Source organism: Lepus europaeus, chromosome 1 (assembly GCF_033115175.1).
Source record: "Lepus europaeus isolate LE1 chromosome 1, mLepTim1.pri, whole genome shotgun sequence".
Classification (NCBI taxonomy): domain Eukaryota; kingdom Metazoa; phylum Chordata; class Mammalia; order Lagomorpha; family Leporidae; genus Lepus; species Lepus europaeus.
This window is the reverse complement of record NC_084827.1, coordinates 165,649,554-165,665,108: the sequence shown is the minus strand read 5'-3', so window position 1 is coordinate 165,665,108 and position 15,555 is coordinate 165,649,554.

Sequence of the window (15,555 nt, the reverse complement as noted above, 5' to 3'; positions counted from 1 at the left end):
CAATACAATCCCATCAAGGTGGCATGTACCAATGCCATCTCACTAGTCCAAGTGATCAATTTCAGTTCACATTCGATGGCTCTGATAGGTCTAAGAGTCAAAGGGATCACACAAACAAGACTAGTGTCTGCTAATACTAACTGATAGAATCAAAAAGGGAGAGAAAGATCCAACATGGGAAGCGGGACACAACAGACTCATAGAATGGCAGATGTCCTAAATAGCACTCTGGCCTCAGAATCAGCCCTTAAGGCACTCGGTTCTGGTTGAAGAGCCCATAAGAGTATTGTAGGCATAGAAAGCCAAGACACCCTGGAAAAGAAAAAAAAAGAAGACCTAAATGAAAGATCTCTGTGAGTGAGATCCCAGTGGAAAGAATGGGGCCATTAAAGTAGGAGGTACCTTTCTCTGAAGGGAGGACAGAACTTCCACTTTGACCATGACCCTATCGGAATAAGATCGAAGTAGGCGAACCCTAAAGGCTTCCATAGCCTTGGCAACTCATGACTAGAGCCTAGGGAGATTACTGACGCCATAAACAAGAGTGTCAAATTGTTAAGTCAGCAACAGGAGTCACTGTGTACTTACACCCCATGTGGGATCTGTCCTTAATGTGTTGTCTAATGTGCAGTGATGCTATAACTAGTACTGAAACAGTATTTTTACACTTTGTGTTTCTGTGTGGGTGCAAACTGATGAAATCTTTACTAATTATATACAGAAATGATCTTCTGTATATAAAGATAATTGAAAATGAAAAAGAAACTGGTGTTAAATTGGAATTTGCATAGAAATTAATTAATTTTTAAAAAATATCATGTAGGATCTCTGTCTTTAATGTGCTGTACACTGTTATTTAATGCTATAACTAGTACTCCAACAGTATTTTTTTTCACTTTGTGTTGCTATGTGGGGGCAAACTGTTGAAATCTTTACCTAATATATACTAAACTGATCTTCTGTATATAAAGAGAATTGAAAATGAATCTTGATGTGAATGGAAGGGGAGAGGGAGTGGGGAAGGGGAGGGTTGTGGGTGGGAGGGGAATTATGGGGGGGGAAGCCATTGTAATCCATAAGCTGTACTCTGGAAATTTATATTCATTAAATAAAACTTTAAAAAAAAAGAAATGGGCCAAGGACTTAAACAGTCATTTTTCAGTAGAGGAAATGCAAATGGCCAACAGACACATGAAAAAATACTCAGGATAGCTAGCTGTCAGAGAAATGCAGATCAAAATCACAATGAGGTTTCACTTCAGTCCAGTTAGAATGGCTTTCTACAAACATCAAATACTGGTGAGGATGTGGGGAAAAGTGTACCCTAATCCACCTTTGGTGGGAATGTAAACTGGTAAAGCCATAATGGAAGACAGTATGGAGATACCTCAGAGTTCAGACTATATACCTACAATATGACTCAGCCATCCCACTCCTGGGAATCTACCCAAGGGAAATGAAATCAGCTATGATAGAGCTATGTGTACCTCCATGTTTATTGCAGTTCAATTCACAATAGCAAAGACATGGAATCAACACAAATGTCTGTCAATTGAAGACTGGATAAAGAAATTATGGGATATGTACACCATGTAATATTATACAGCAGTAAAAAACCCATGAAGTTCAGTCATTCACAACAAAATGGATGAAACTGGAAAACATTATTCTTAGTGAAATAAGCCAGTCCCCAAAGGGACAAATTCTACATGTTCTCCGTGACCTGTGATAACTAATACAGAACCTAAAAGATAACACGTAGAAATGAAATCAACACTTTGAGATGCAAGGATTTTGACTAGCTCTTCTCCTGATAGTTGAGAAACAGGTTCTTATTCTATATCTTTGTTTTTTACTCTTTCCATTTCAGGCATGGAAAGCCAGGATACTCTGGGAAAAATGTCTTACATAAAGCACCCCTGTAGATGAGACCTCAATGGAAAGAAGTGGCCATCAAAGAAGGAGGTACTTTTCTATAAAGGGAGGATAGAGTATCTACTTTGCTTATGGCCTTGTCATGCTACTGGATCCAAAAGGCTTCCATAGCCAAAGCAGCTCATGTCAATAGCCTTGGGTGATCACTGATGTCATATATAAGAGTGTTTGTTAAATAAACCACAAGAGTCACTGTGCACTAACTTCCAATTAGGACTTATGTCCACAAAGAGTTGTATCATGAGACTTAATAGTAAAGCTTATTCTTAAGAATCACTTCCTTTTAATGTATTAAAAGGAGGATATTATTATGTCTCATAAGTTGTAGTCATTTTTAAGAGCTCACAAAAGTTGTATTATCCTTGGGTTCTTATTTAAAGACAATTAAGATTCAAAAAGGAAAGAAGGGGGAGGAAGGAACAGAAAAGAAGTGGAAAAAACTGAAAACACCTTTGAGAAGCAACAAAAAGAACACCCTTGTTTAGACTGCTGAGGAACAGTTTTTACTCCATTCTTTCTCTCTTTTTTTCTGTTTCCTTTTCCTTCTCAGATCAAACAGGAGAGGGAGAGGAAAGTGGGGGAATGGGTGGGAGGACGAGGGCAGTGGGAAGAATTCCTGTGTTCCTAATGTTGTACTTATGAGATACATAAAAATAAATAAATTTTAAGAAGATCCAATGAAGGGGATTTGGTGATTTAGATGTTGGTTAGGATCCCTGTGTCCCATATCAGAGTACCTCCATTAGATTCCTAACTCCTGTTCTTCACTCCAGCTTCCTGCTAATGTGGAGCTTAGGGGCCAGTGGTGATAGCTCAGGTAATTCCTGCCACCCATTTGGGAGACCTAGGTTGTGTTTCTAGCTCCTAGCTTTGGCTCAGGCCCAGTTCTGTCTCTTTTGGGAATTAGTGGAGCGGGTAAGCAGTTGGGAACGCTCTCGCTCTCTCTCTCGCTCTCCCCCCCCCCCCCCCACTCTGCCTCTTGAATAAATTAGAACTTTGTGTATTTGTGTAAATTGTGGAAAATGACCAGAGAAGAGAAGAGTCAACCAGAGGTTGGAAGGTCCAAAATGATAGGGGACAGAGAGAAGCTTACAGAATCAGAGTCAATGCAGGTTAAAGGCCATGGAATCAATTTCCCTGACACAATATTGTAGCCCAGTTAACCTCAATAACTGGTTATAATGGAAGGCCTGGGACAACGAAACAAAAGAAGAAATAAACTATAGGAAAAAAGCAGGCAACATCCTTTGCCTCTTATTCGTAATTTTATTTGCAGTGGGATTTTTGTTGTCGTTACAATGTCGGAAGCAGAAAGAATCTAGGTAGTACAAATAAAAAGAAACCAAGAAAAACCCTTTGAAAGGAAAAATGCTCTCAAGGGTCTTCAAGATACTTGGACATAAGATTCAAAGAATTTTCACAAAGCTGCATTGTCACCCTTTATGTGATTTTTTTTTCCCTACTCAGGTTTTTATTAGAGCAATTGCATCGGAATACTGGGAAATGTTCAACAGTTGGCTTTCTAGGAAGGCAAAATTAAAAAAAAAATGCCCTGGTTAGTGTTGTTGGCCGGTTTTACCCATGTAAATGTCTCCCCATGGCCAATTTCAAGCTACCAACATGGTTTCATTTGTTTCATAAAACTCCTTAAAATTTAACAATTACTGCTGGTTTAAGCCAGATCCAACCTACCCTGAAATTACAGAGTGGAAACTACTTATCAGAGTGCTTTGCGTATGCATTTAAGGGATAGCTATGTGGTTCCCTCTTGAAGGAGTCAGATGTGAATCAGAGATTGCAGAGCTCCAGAAAGAAAAGATCTGAATTCCTTTGCTGCTCTGGTCAGGTGCAGGACTACTCTGATACTGCTGGACCAAGGCTCCAGAACAGAACCAGAACGTAGGTCATGGAGGTCACAGGACACTGCTGCTGGAGCATAGGCTCTTGTCACCCACACAGGCAGAATTAGTGCGGTATGCAGTCTGCTCTGATATTTCAGGTGCTGGGATGCTGAACACAAAGGTAGCAATTGTGGGAAGAGGGGATGGTGCAACCTTTGCAAAGAAGAGAAGCATTTGCCCTGGGGCAGGAGACAATAACAAGAGGATAAGGAGGTGGAGGCATCCTCACCTGTCCTAGACCCAAAGCAAGTTTAAACAGAGCAGGTAGAGAGTACTCCAATCCCAGATAATGAGGCAGCTCTGTGAAAGGACACGAGAAAAGAACAAAAGGGTGGGGAGGATTTTGAAGTGACAGCTGCAGAAGAAGGAACAAGGAAGAAAAGAAAGAAACAAAGAGAGGAAGGAGAGCAGCAGCCCCAGGAAATTAGCAGGGGAGGTCCTGGCCTGTCAAACCCCTGGGTCAGTCATCCAGGGCGGCACAGGTGGGGCTGTGTTCACAGAGTTCCGATTGCACAAAGGGAAAGGATGTTTTCAAGGGCAACAGGCTGAGATAGATTGTAAACTTCCTATGAGCAGGTCCTTTTAAAATGTATAAATATATATTCCATCCAGGCGAGAGCTGAAGCCAAATTGCATTGACAGACAAAAGCACAAGAGTTATCACAAAAAAGTGAAGCTACAAGTTCTAGTGTCTGAAATGGAAGTTAATGAAGTCCAAGCCTATTTTTTTTAACAGTGAAAGATGTGAAAATCTCTGCCACTCTTCAAATCTTACCAGTTATAATGTCATCACGGCAAAGTCCAAGAGTCCCCAATTAAAAAGACAGTCCATGTTCTTAAAGTGAAAAAAATAGCTCAAGGAGGTTTTCTATTAGACTCCACAGTGAAGGTGAAGACATACAGAGATAAAGAAAGATGCTTGTGTAACTTTTAAAAGAAGGAGGAGTTTGTGCAAAAACAGACTGCTTTGAATCAAGAAATACTGTTTGCTTCTGAGGGTGCAGTTCCAGCTTGGCTCAGTTTGGATGTGAAGGGAAACAAATGGCACACAACAGACCTCCTAAGGATTTCTCTTCATACAGAGGCAGGCTAACCTTGTGTGCACAGGTAGCGTATGATATGTTTTCAAAGAAGAGTCCAACTGCTATCTGTATTCCATACCTTCTACCCCAAAAGGCAGAAATAAAACTTTGTTTAACCAGGTACATTATTACTAAACAACAATAACATTAGGAAATCAGTGTGCACTAAAGTCACACCTGAAGATTTATGAACTACACCACAGAAATATATCAAAGATTTTTAAACATACCTGCATGTTAATGCTGAAATAAATTTTAGAAAGCCATTCAGACATGCTGTTGTGGACTAGGCTTAGGCAAGCACCAGCTTTTGGCCCCAGTATAGTCTCTACCATGCTTTGCTACTTGGAAAGTCACATAGTCCAGCCTCTCTCTATTAAAATGCAAAAGCTGAGACAGATACATAACATTCTGTTTGGCAAAAAATTTGCAAAACAATCTACAGTCTAGGTCGACTCAGTCCCTTTAAATACAAGTTAAATAATTCATTTTAAAATTTAATTAATTCATTCTAAGAACATAAATAATACATAAATGGACATTATGTATAAAAATTTTAAATAATTCTAAGGTATATAGGGGACTAAATTATCACACTCACTATTGTTTCCTCCCATCTCATTTTTTTCAAATAAGGTAACTATCACTCATAATTTGATGTGAGTTCTTTCTGGTAGTTTTTTTTATTCGTTTATCAGTTGTGATCATTTTTATTAAAGAAATGTAGTCACAGATAAAATTCAAAAACTATAAAAGTAGAGAAACAAAAAGAAATATTCACAACCTCATTAACTACCATAAATTTAGTAACTAATTTTATACATTTTCTTCAGATTTTGTGTATGAATATTTCTCATACAAAGAAAGAAATTTTCACTGCTTGGATCAAAAGTTAATATAGTTTTGTATTCTGCTTTGAGAATACCATTTTAGCTCTATTCAAAGGTTTTAATAGTACATTAGGATCCTGACATCTGAGAAAGCAGCAAAGAAATGAATTTCATTTTAAGAAATGGAAAATAGGCCAAAATACAAATGAGAGTATCAACTGGCCAACACCTTGATTTCAGCCTGGTGAGCCTCTGAGGGGAGCACCCACCTCTGCCTTGCCCAGAATTTTTGTTTTCTAAAGGTTTTCCTTCCTTTGGTTCACCCCCCCAAATGGCCGCTACGGCCAGCGCACTGCGCCGATCCAAAGCCAGGAGCCAGGTGCCTCCTCCTGGTCTCTCATGCGGGTGCAGGGCCCAAGCACTTGGGCCATCCTCCACTGTACTCCAGGGCCACAGCAGAGAGCTGGACTGGAAGAGGAGCAACCGGGACAGAATCTGGCGCCCCAACTGGGACTAGAACTCGGGGTGCCGGCACCGAAGTCAGAGGATTAGCCCAGTGAGCTGCGGCGCTGGCCTGCCATGCCCAGAATTCTAATACACATAGACACTGTGGGGTAATAAATGGATGTTTTCTCATAAAGAAGATGGAAAATATGAATAATTCACTTTTAGTTTACTGAAAGTAAATGGTAGGTGTGTTAGAAAAAACAAAAGCGAGGCTTGATGTCAGAGTCAGAGAATTACAGAACCTCAGAGATCAGAGGTTATTTGGGTAACGCCTCATCCATGTTTCTTATTTTATAGATGGGACAGCCTAACCTTGAGGCAGCTTTTCAAGACCAAACAACCAAGAAGTGATAAAGCCAAGATTAGACACCTTCCACTTCCAATTCTATGTCCTTTAAAATAAAATGAGCTATGTTCACAGAGAGGCATCTTCAGGATTAGAAGAATCAGGATATAAACAGTACCTTGTAGAGAAGAGCTTTAAAATCAGCACCTCCAGGCCAAATTTGATTCACACAGTATTTTTTTTTTCCCATTGAAACAGGTTTTTGAAAAGGATTTGTTTCTAACATTTGTAAACGCAAGTTTTCACTTCCTTGAAATATCCAAAGATTGCACAACATCAGGTCCCAAAACTGCATATTGCAGGTGGAATTTCTTTTCACTTGAGGTGACCTCCTGAGCATCACCATTCTCACCTGTCAACCTCAATCACACAGGGCATCTGCCTGGACCCATCCGTGGGGACTACCATGTCATGGTCACTCCAGAAACTTTTGAAAGGGAAAGTCTTTTAAAGCAACAAAACTGTTGAAACTAGAGACAAAATACAAGGCAGTTCCCAACAAGTTGGAATATTTTGTCACCCCATGGACATTTGTGTGTATGGGTGCTGCTTCAGATTCTAGGGATCTTGCATGTTCCTTTATGTCTGGTCTCATTACATAAGACAAACAGGTTACCTCTAGCAATGGCTCTTCTTCCCTGGTCCTCCCCAGCCGTAGGAGAGGCAGTGTTGTCTCTGAAGCTGAAGCTGGCTGGGGCTCCAGACTCACAGATATCAAAACTACTGCTAGCTGCATTTGGAAATAGGAATTAAGATTCTATATTGTAATAAAAGAATCAATAGAGGGGAAATTAGAACTGCTATTTCATCAGTAAATAAATTTTAAGTAGCATTCCGTCAGAGGCAGTTTGAAAGCTATAATGGAAATAAGGCACATTTGTTTCTTTGAAGCTCTTAGCATCGAGCTGAGAAGATAAACTGCAAAGGGACAGGAGAAGATGAATTCCAGGAACTGAGATGTCCAAAGGGATATGATTGTCTATGGCCCTAGCTAGCCAAGAAGAACTTTGTGGTGAGAGCTGTACTTTAGCAAAACTCACAAACATAGAGTAGGTATTAAGTCAATGTGGAAGATCTTAAAGGCATCTCAGAGAGAAAAACAAAAGGATTGGTTGGGGCTAGAGAGAACTGCTTGGGCTGAGGAACCCTAGTTCCATTTTTATCAGACTGAGAAGTTGTTTTCCAAGTTGTTCCTTCATTTGTCCATCCAAGAAGGGGGGAGGGGAGAGAGAGAGAGAGGAAAGAGTAAATGGTTTTTTGATTCTTGAAACATAATTGCTTCATTTTATAAAAGTTGAGCAAGTATTGGCTATTTCACTGACTGAAGAGCCAGGATAGACGATAAGGTGCATATTTTTCCCTCCCTATGCTAGGGAGGTGGTTGGGTGCCTAAGGATCATCTGCTAGCCAAACATTCTCATCTACCTCTCACACAAAGGTGCACTTGTCTAACAAGTATTTTGTGATAGTATTGAAATAAAATAGATAAGCAGTCATCTACAGTCATAATTTTAAAATGTAAACACAATGCTCTGTGATATAATAGACATACAAATATAGTTTTATTTATATGTGTTTAAATATAAATATATACATATATTTATTTCAACATGAACTTACTAGGACATGACCACAATAGAAGACACCAAAGAGTTGACAGGTGCACGTACCTATACATGAATCCATGAGGATGCTGCAGGTGAGTTTTGATGTTAAGATGAATGTCTTGGGGTTGGCATGTGGCACAGTGGATGCAACCTCCACACGCAATGCTGGCATTCCTTAGGACACTGCTAGAGTTCCAGATGCTCCACTTTTTTTTTTTTTTTTTTTTGGACAGGCAGAGTGGACAGTAGAGAGAGACAGAGAGAAAGGTCTTCCTTTTTGCCGTTGGTTCACCCTCCAATGGCCGCCGCGGTAGGCGCGCTGCGGCCGGCGCACCGCGCCGATCCGATGGCAGGAGCCAGGTGCTTATCCTGGTCTCCCATGGGGTGCAGGGCCCAAGCACTTGGGCCATCCTCCACTGCACTCCCTGGCCACAGCAGAGAGCTGGCCTGGAAGAGGGGCAACAGGGACAGGATCGGTGCCCCGACCGGGACTAGAACCCGGTGTGCCGGCGCCACAAGGCGGAGGATTAGCCTAGTGAGCCGCAGCGCCAGCAGATGCTCCACTTTTTTTGAAAAGTTTATTTATTTACTTGAGATGCAGAGTTACAAAGAGAGAGGGAGAGACAGAGAGAGACATCTTCTATCTACCAGCTCACCCTCAAAATGGTCACAATGGCCAGAGCTGGGCTGATCTGAAACCAGGAGCCTGGAGCTTCTTCCAGTTGTCCCACATGGGTGCAGGCACTCAAGCACTTGGGCCATCTTCTACCTCTTTCCCAGGCCATTGATTGTTATTTCCCATGAGGATAGTTCAAGTTTGCTTGACGTTTCATACATTCAATATTTTGGTTTATTTTTTTAGGACATCGAGAATGTTTCATTGTGATAATTCTGTATTCTATTATACCATTGCAGAAAAAGTCTTGTTTCTGTTTAGGAGGCAGCACACTTGTTTAGGCACACATTTCAGATGCTATGTATGAACGTAGCTGTTTTGAATCTTAGTTTCTAGTGCTTCCAGTTTGTCCTGTATCATTTGTTTCAAGGATCAGGCAGAGCTAGGCTGAGTTCATACAGTCAGATTGCTCATTGCTGGGGTGTCTTCTTGATCCCTGGCAGTCTGGGTTTTAATGGTTCCTTCCATGTTTGCTCCAAGTAGATTTTTACTTGACCTTCTCACTGTTCTCACACCATGCCTGGCTACTTTCAGGATGGAGGCTCCACAAGCCTGGGGACTCACTCATGCCAATCATTGTCTTCAAGTGTTGACTCTATTCTAGAGTCTTCTTGTTTAGATAAATCACAGCCCTCAGCTCCCTATCTTGTGCTTCGTCCTGAGTCTGGAGCTGTCATTAATGGGAGGGTCAGTTTGTTAGGAGCTTACTCATCTATATGCTGACACATTTGCTTTAACTGCTGTACAGTATTTTATTGACTGGTCATATTTTTTATTTATTTACTTATTTATTCATCCATCTACCAGTAGACCTTTAGTTTTTTTAAATCAAAATATTCAATATATATGTTTAATTTTTCATATATTGTATATAATATATAAAGTATCCAGGACATAGTAAGGACTATTTAAGCATCTAAATTAAGTAATTAAAATGCAATGAGGTAAAATCATATGCAAGGTCATGGACAAATGCTTCATGAAAATTTCACCACAGTAGTTGCATTTGAGCAGAGACCTAAATGAAATGGGATAGGAAAATTCTCTATTTCAAGTTCAAAAAAATTAGAATGCTATTTTGTACTTTCTTTTAATAAGTCAAATTTTACTTTTAAATTATTTGTTTTTTTAACCCAGGTGGAGTTTAATCTCATGCTTGGTGTGAAGCAGGAATATAGTTATATTTCCTTCCATATGAAAAGCCAGTTCTCCCAACAACATTTATGGACTAGTCCATTCCTTTCCTGATTTACTGATTGCTTCCTTACTACATATGACAATGTCTACTTTGTTGGGCATCTCTTATTCTGTCCCATTCATCTATTTGGCAATCTCTTGCCAATATCATGTAGTTTCAATTACTAAAGCAAAGTCATCGTTGGTATATTATAGAACAAGATCTGCCCCTCTTCCAAACATTCTTGCGTGCTGTTGTTCATTAATATCTTGGTGTAAACTTTAGAATTTCTTATGAATCACACTAAGGCAGTATCACAACTTTTTTTTTTTTTCGTTGAAATTACCCTGAGTTTGATAGAGAATTGACACCTCACTGGGTTTTTCCTTTTATAAATATGGAATAAGCAAACATTTACCAAGTTCCTATTTTATGTGAATTTTAAATATTTTCTGCATAAAATACATGTATAGTTTTGCTAACTTTCTCCTAGATATTTCATAATTTGGGGGGCTGTTAAATATCTCCTTTGACAATTTTATTTTTTAACTAGCTGTTGCTAGTGTACAGTAATGTTGCAGAACTTTGGTTTTTATTTTGTGTTTTGTAAACATGCTGAAATTTCTTACCAGTTCTGATCACTTATCTGTAAATCTTTAGGTTTTTCTGTAAAAATGATAAAGGCGCCTATAAATAATAACATTGTTTCTCTTTAATAGCCATATATTGCACTTAAAAATAAAAAAATGGGGGGGAGAAGAAAAGAGGCTGGAAAGGAGAAAGGGGAAGGAGGGCAGGAAGGAGGAAGGAATATCATTATATTCTTAGAATTAATCTGCAAGTAGCACTGAATCTGTTAAAAACCAATTTAAAAATAAAATTAAAAATTAAGTAAAGGAAAAAGAAACAAATGTAAAAACAGAAATGACCCAAAAGCCCACCAACAACTGAATGAATTAATTATATGATAGTCATATACTAGAATACTACACAACAGTAAATGTATGCACCATTGCTATTTGTCAAAACATTGATAAATAATACAGAAAAAATGATGAGTGAATAAAGCCGAATACAAAAGAAAAATAATAATACATGTATTTTTTAAAAAATGATTATAATCTGTACTATAATGCTGAATTAATGGGAGGTCGAGGAAATCTTTATAGTGTTCTGATTTAATAGGAATTCTTTGATAATTACATCATTAATCATTTATTATGCTTGTGGTAGGTGTTTAATTGGCCCATTTTTATGAGATTAAGAACATTCCATCCTACTCTTAATTTGTTAGGAATTTTATTAAATGATTTTTCTGCATTTCTAATTTTTTACTTTAACTCTATTTGTAAATTGAGTGATTTTATGCTGTTGAGTGATCGTAGATCTATTTAATCAAGTGAGTTGATTACAATGTTTTAAAACACATTGCTCTGGTAGTTACACTTAGGTCCTGTTGAGGATGTTTGTGTCCCTGTTCATAAGCAAGCTTCAGGTCTTTACCAGCTGGCTGTCTGACCCAGTCCTACTTCTCTCCTGCAGATTGCAGCAAACATTTCCCATTCTTCATGGATGCCTGGCTTCTGAGTAGGTTTAGCCAATGACAAGCACTTGCTGTAGATTTAAGGGTAGGAAAATGGAAAAACACGCTTGCCAGGATGCTTCTCTCCCTGCCCAGATTAAGTGCCTGTTGGTGGCTTCATCTCCTAGCCTACATCACTTTTCCTGAGATTTCCAGATGACTTTTCCTGCTTCCCACTTATGTTCCATGGCCCCTAATTCTGGGTTCCAATAAAACCACCTGTTGTCTTTGTACCTTTTCCTTTAGGACTGGTATTGGATTCCTGCTATTGATCATCTCCCACTTATCTCACAGTTTCTCTCAGGCTGTGTGTGTGTGCGTGTGTATGTATGTGTGTGTGTATATATATATATCTCACCTGTGTTACCAGCATTCTGTACTGAATTCCCTGTGCTTGCAGCAGAAAACACCTAGAGAGGTTTCTATTTTGCACTGAGACCCTGACTAACACATGCTCCAAAATTACATTACCATCCTCTTCTTGTGCCTTCCACCATAGCAAACCCTCATAAAGTAAAATCCATAGTCATCATTCTTTCTTTTCTTAGACATACTTTCTATAAGACACAGATCGATATTGAAAATTTTTTATGGTGGCAGAGACACTATGGAAATTACACTTAAGGGTAAATAAAAAGTATGTTATTTTATTTCCTAAGATTATAATTTTATTCAAATTATATTTTAAAAAATAACTGAAATTGAATTGACTTCCATATGCCTTTTTAAAACAAAGATTTATTTATTAGACAGGCAGAGTTACAGAGAGAGGGGAAAAATAGAGAGGTCTTCCATTTGCTGGGTCACTCCCCAAATGACTCAGCCCTGGCCAAAGTCAAGGGCTAGGATCTTCATCCGAGTCTCCCACATGGGTGCTGGGACCCAAGAACTTAGACCATCCTTTGCTGCTTTCCCAGATGTATTAGCAGGGAGCTGGATCGGAACTGGAGCACCTGGGACTCAATCTGGCACCCATATGGGTGGCTTAACCCGTTATGGCACAACTGCCCCCTCCCATATACCTTTTAAAAATCTCCAACCATTTTCCTTGGGGAGAGCAATTTCTTTGTATGAAGTAAATTGCATAATAATATATTTTATATGCATTCAACTTTTGGTTTTTGATTGCAATCCTTGTTCGAAATCATTGTAAACATGGGGGAAGACTTCTGTACTATGTTCATCACAGAGGTGGAACTTTGACATGAAAGATGCTCACGTACCTGCACAGTGTTATTATTTTGTTGTTGTTATTATACAAAGATAATTTTCTTTTAGTCAGTGGAAGATGACTTTACATAACTCCACCCAGCATTCCAACAACCCTTTTCTCACAGTTGAGTAAAGGAAATAATTGAGACATTTCAAGTTTTGTTTTTCTAAGCATGACACACATAAGAAATAAGACATGTATAATGGAATATGAGTATTTGAATATTGATGGTTATATGTGTGAATAAGAATATAATATTATTATATTTGCAGCTAAATTATCTCCCTAATCTCTGGTATCTGAAACTCCAAAATTCTGGTTGTTGTTACATTTTTTTAAATTAATCAGGAAAGTCAAGGATTTTTCCTCCTTAACAGTTAGCAAGTAGCACATTTTAGCTCTTCTACTTACACTATTATGTAATAGTCACAAGTTCATATGTGACGTATATTATAAGAACCCTTTTAAAGATGAAGAAACTGAGAATAGGTGATTGAGTTATCTCAAAATTAATATTTAAAAAATTATATTTAAAACCAAACTAGCCTAACTTTAAGCATCATGCTACACAACACATATTTTCCTACCTATTAATCATAGTTTTTTTTTTTTTAATTTCTATACAGCCCACACCCTATATACTAGAGTTCTCTTCTATGGAAAAATAGCATATCAGAATCACTTTACAGAACATTTCAAAATTATGTGTATACCTAGGTGTGGTACTAAAATAGTTGACTTCCCTCTTTGCCTAAATAGCCAATATTGCTGTTACCTGTGTTCAGCCTCATTCCTTTCTCCTATATGGTAAGCATTATGGGTCTAGTTCATTTAACTCAATGCTTCATGATATTTTTCAGGTAATGGCATATTTGTAAGTTTTCTGACATTTACTGGGAGGAAGGGAGAAAAGAAAAACAGGGGAAGTTGGAGCTATGTGACCATCAAACATATGTCACCCTCCAGATGCTTCTTGGCTATGCTTGTTAATAAAACTAACTGCACGTTTCCAAATTCCACACATGTGCACAGTCAGCCTTCCCCTCCTTTCTTTCCACCTTTCTTGTCCAATGCCCAAAGCCAAGGGGGGCTATCTACCTTATCACTGTGTCCTAGATCATAGTGTTGGGTTATGGTAGTTTTGTCCACCATTGTTGGGAAAAGTTTATTATGCTGTACTTTGTGGAAAGCACTTTGACAGAGCTCACCTTTGTCCCTGTCGGGACACCCCAGGCTATTTGTCAATTGACATGAATATCAGCTCTGCAGGTATGATTATGCCAGGGTGTACTGCCAACTCCCTAATCTATAGCAAGTCTTCTCCCTAGGAAACTAGTCTCACACGCCTAAGGCACCAGATCTCTGGAAGGATTCAGATAAGTTGTGCAACAGAAAGAGTTATCACAGCCTGGAGGACCACCCTGGAGACTTTTATAGTGGGCAGTTAGCTATGAGCCCAAATAGTGAGTGTGGGGTTATAAACAAGGGTTTAGAATCATGAGTTGTTTTCCCCCAGAACTTTTTAGAAAATCTTTCTCACTTTCTAGAGTATCCTGTTACCTAGGAAAGGAATTATCGTACCCTAATCTTCATTGATGTGCTGGACTAATACTAATACAAATCTTTTCTTCCACTCAACTTACCAAGGTTCTGTGGTCTATTTTGCAGATTTTTTGATTTCTCTTATCTCCATGATTTCTAAATGATGTCATTTTTTTCTGTATCTTCCAAGTTCTATATTAACATTTTTATTAAATTCTCTGAAATTAAATAGAGCTGTAACTTTACACATGTTGGGTCATGCTCAGAAGCGTGCTTTGTTAATTTTGGGTGCCAATGCACTCTCTATTTTGGCTAGAGATGGCTTTTATTTTGCATTCAATTATATCAGGGGTGGAATGTTAATACATGTTGGTTCTTTACCAAGATCTCTGGCCTGGGAATCAGGAATCTTTAACTTAGCCTCTGTGAGTCTCAACTTCTCATAATTAGAAACAGGGAATTAAAAAAAAATCAATTATCTGTGCCATGTATTTCTTTCCTTTGTATCAACATCTGTGTTAGTGCTTAGTATATAATAAAGATACAACAAATTATTGTAAAATTAAATCATATTCTTTTTCTTTCTCACTTACATCTACTGAAACAAGAAAAAAAATCATATTTTTACTGTTCCCTTAATTATATGGAAATGCTAGCCGGGCTTCCTTCAAAATCCAGGGAAAATGGCAGAGTCAGATTGTGAGTAATATAACTCCAAAATGAATGTCAAAGGAATTTCCATTTTAATAAAATGACATCAAAGCTGGGTTATGAGCTACATCAGCCTCATTACTCAGATGTTACACCCTTTTTGGACCAAAACATGAATTACTTGGTTTGATTACCCACCTTGCTTATTGCACTTGGCTCTAAATGACTTTTGATTGTTCCCCAAAATCAAATCCATCTTCAAAGGACAGAGATTCTTAACACGGAAGGGATTCAAAAGATCATGCCACAGCCTTTAATCTGAAGGCAACAGAAAGAGGACATAGCAGTCTCTTTGTTATGAATTAATAAGCAAAAAAAGAAAGAAAATAGCTCAGAATATCTGGATTCCAGCCCCTGCTTTGTAAGTAATTAGCTGGAATTAGATAAGTCATTTCACTATGTGTCGTAGATTCATGAACTGTATAATGAGGGACTTCAACCGGATG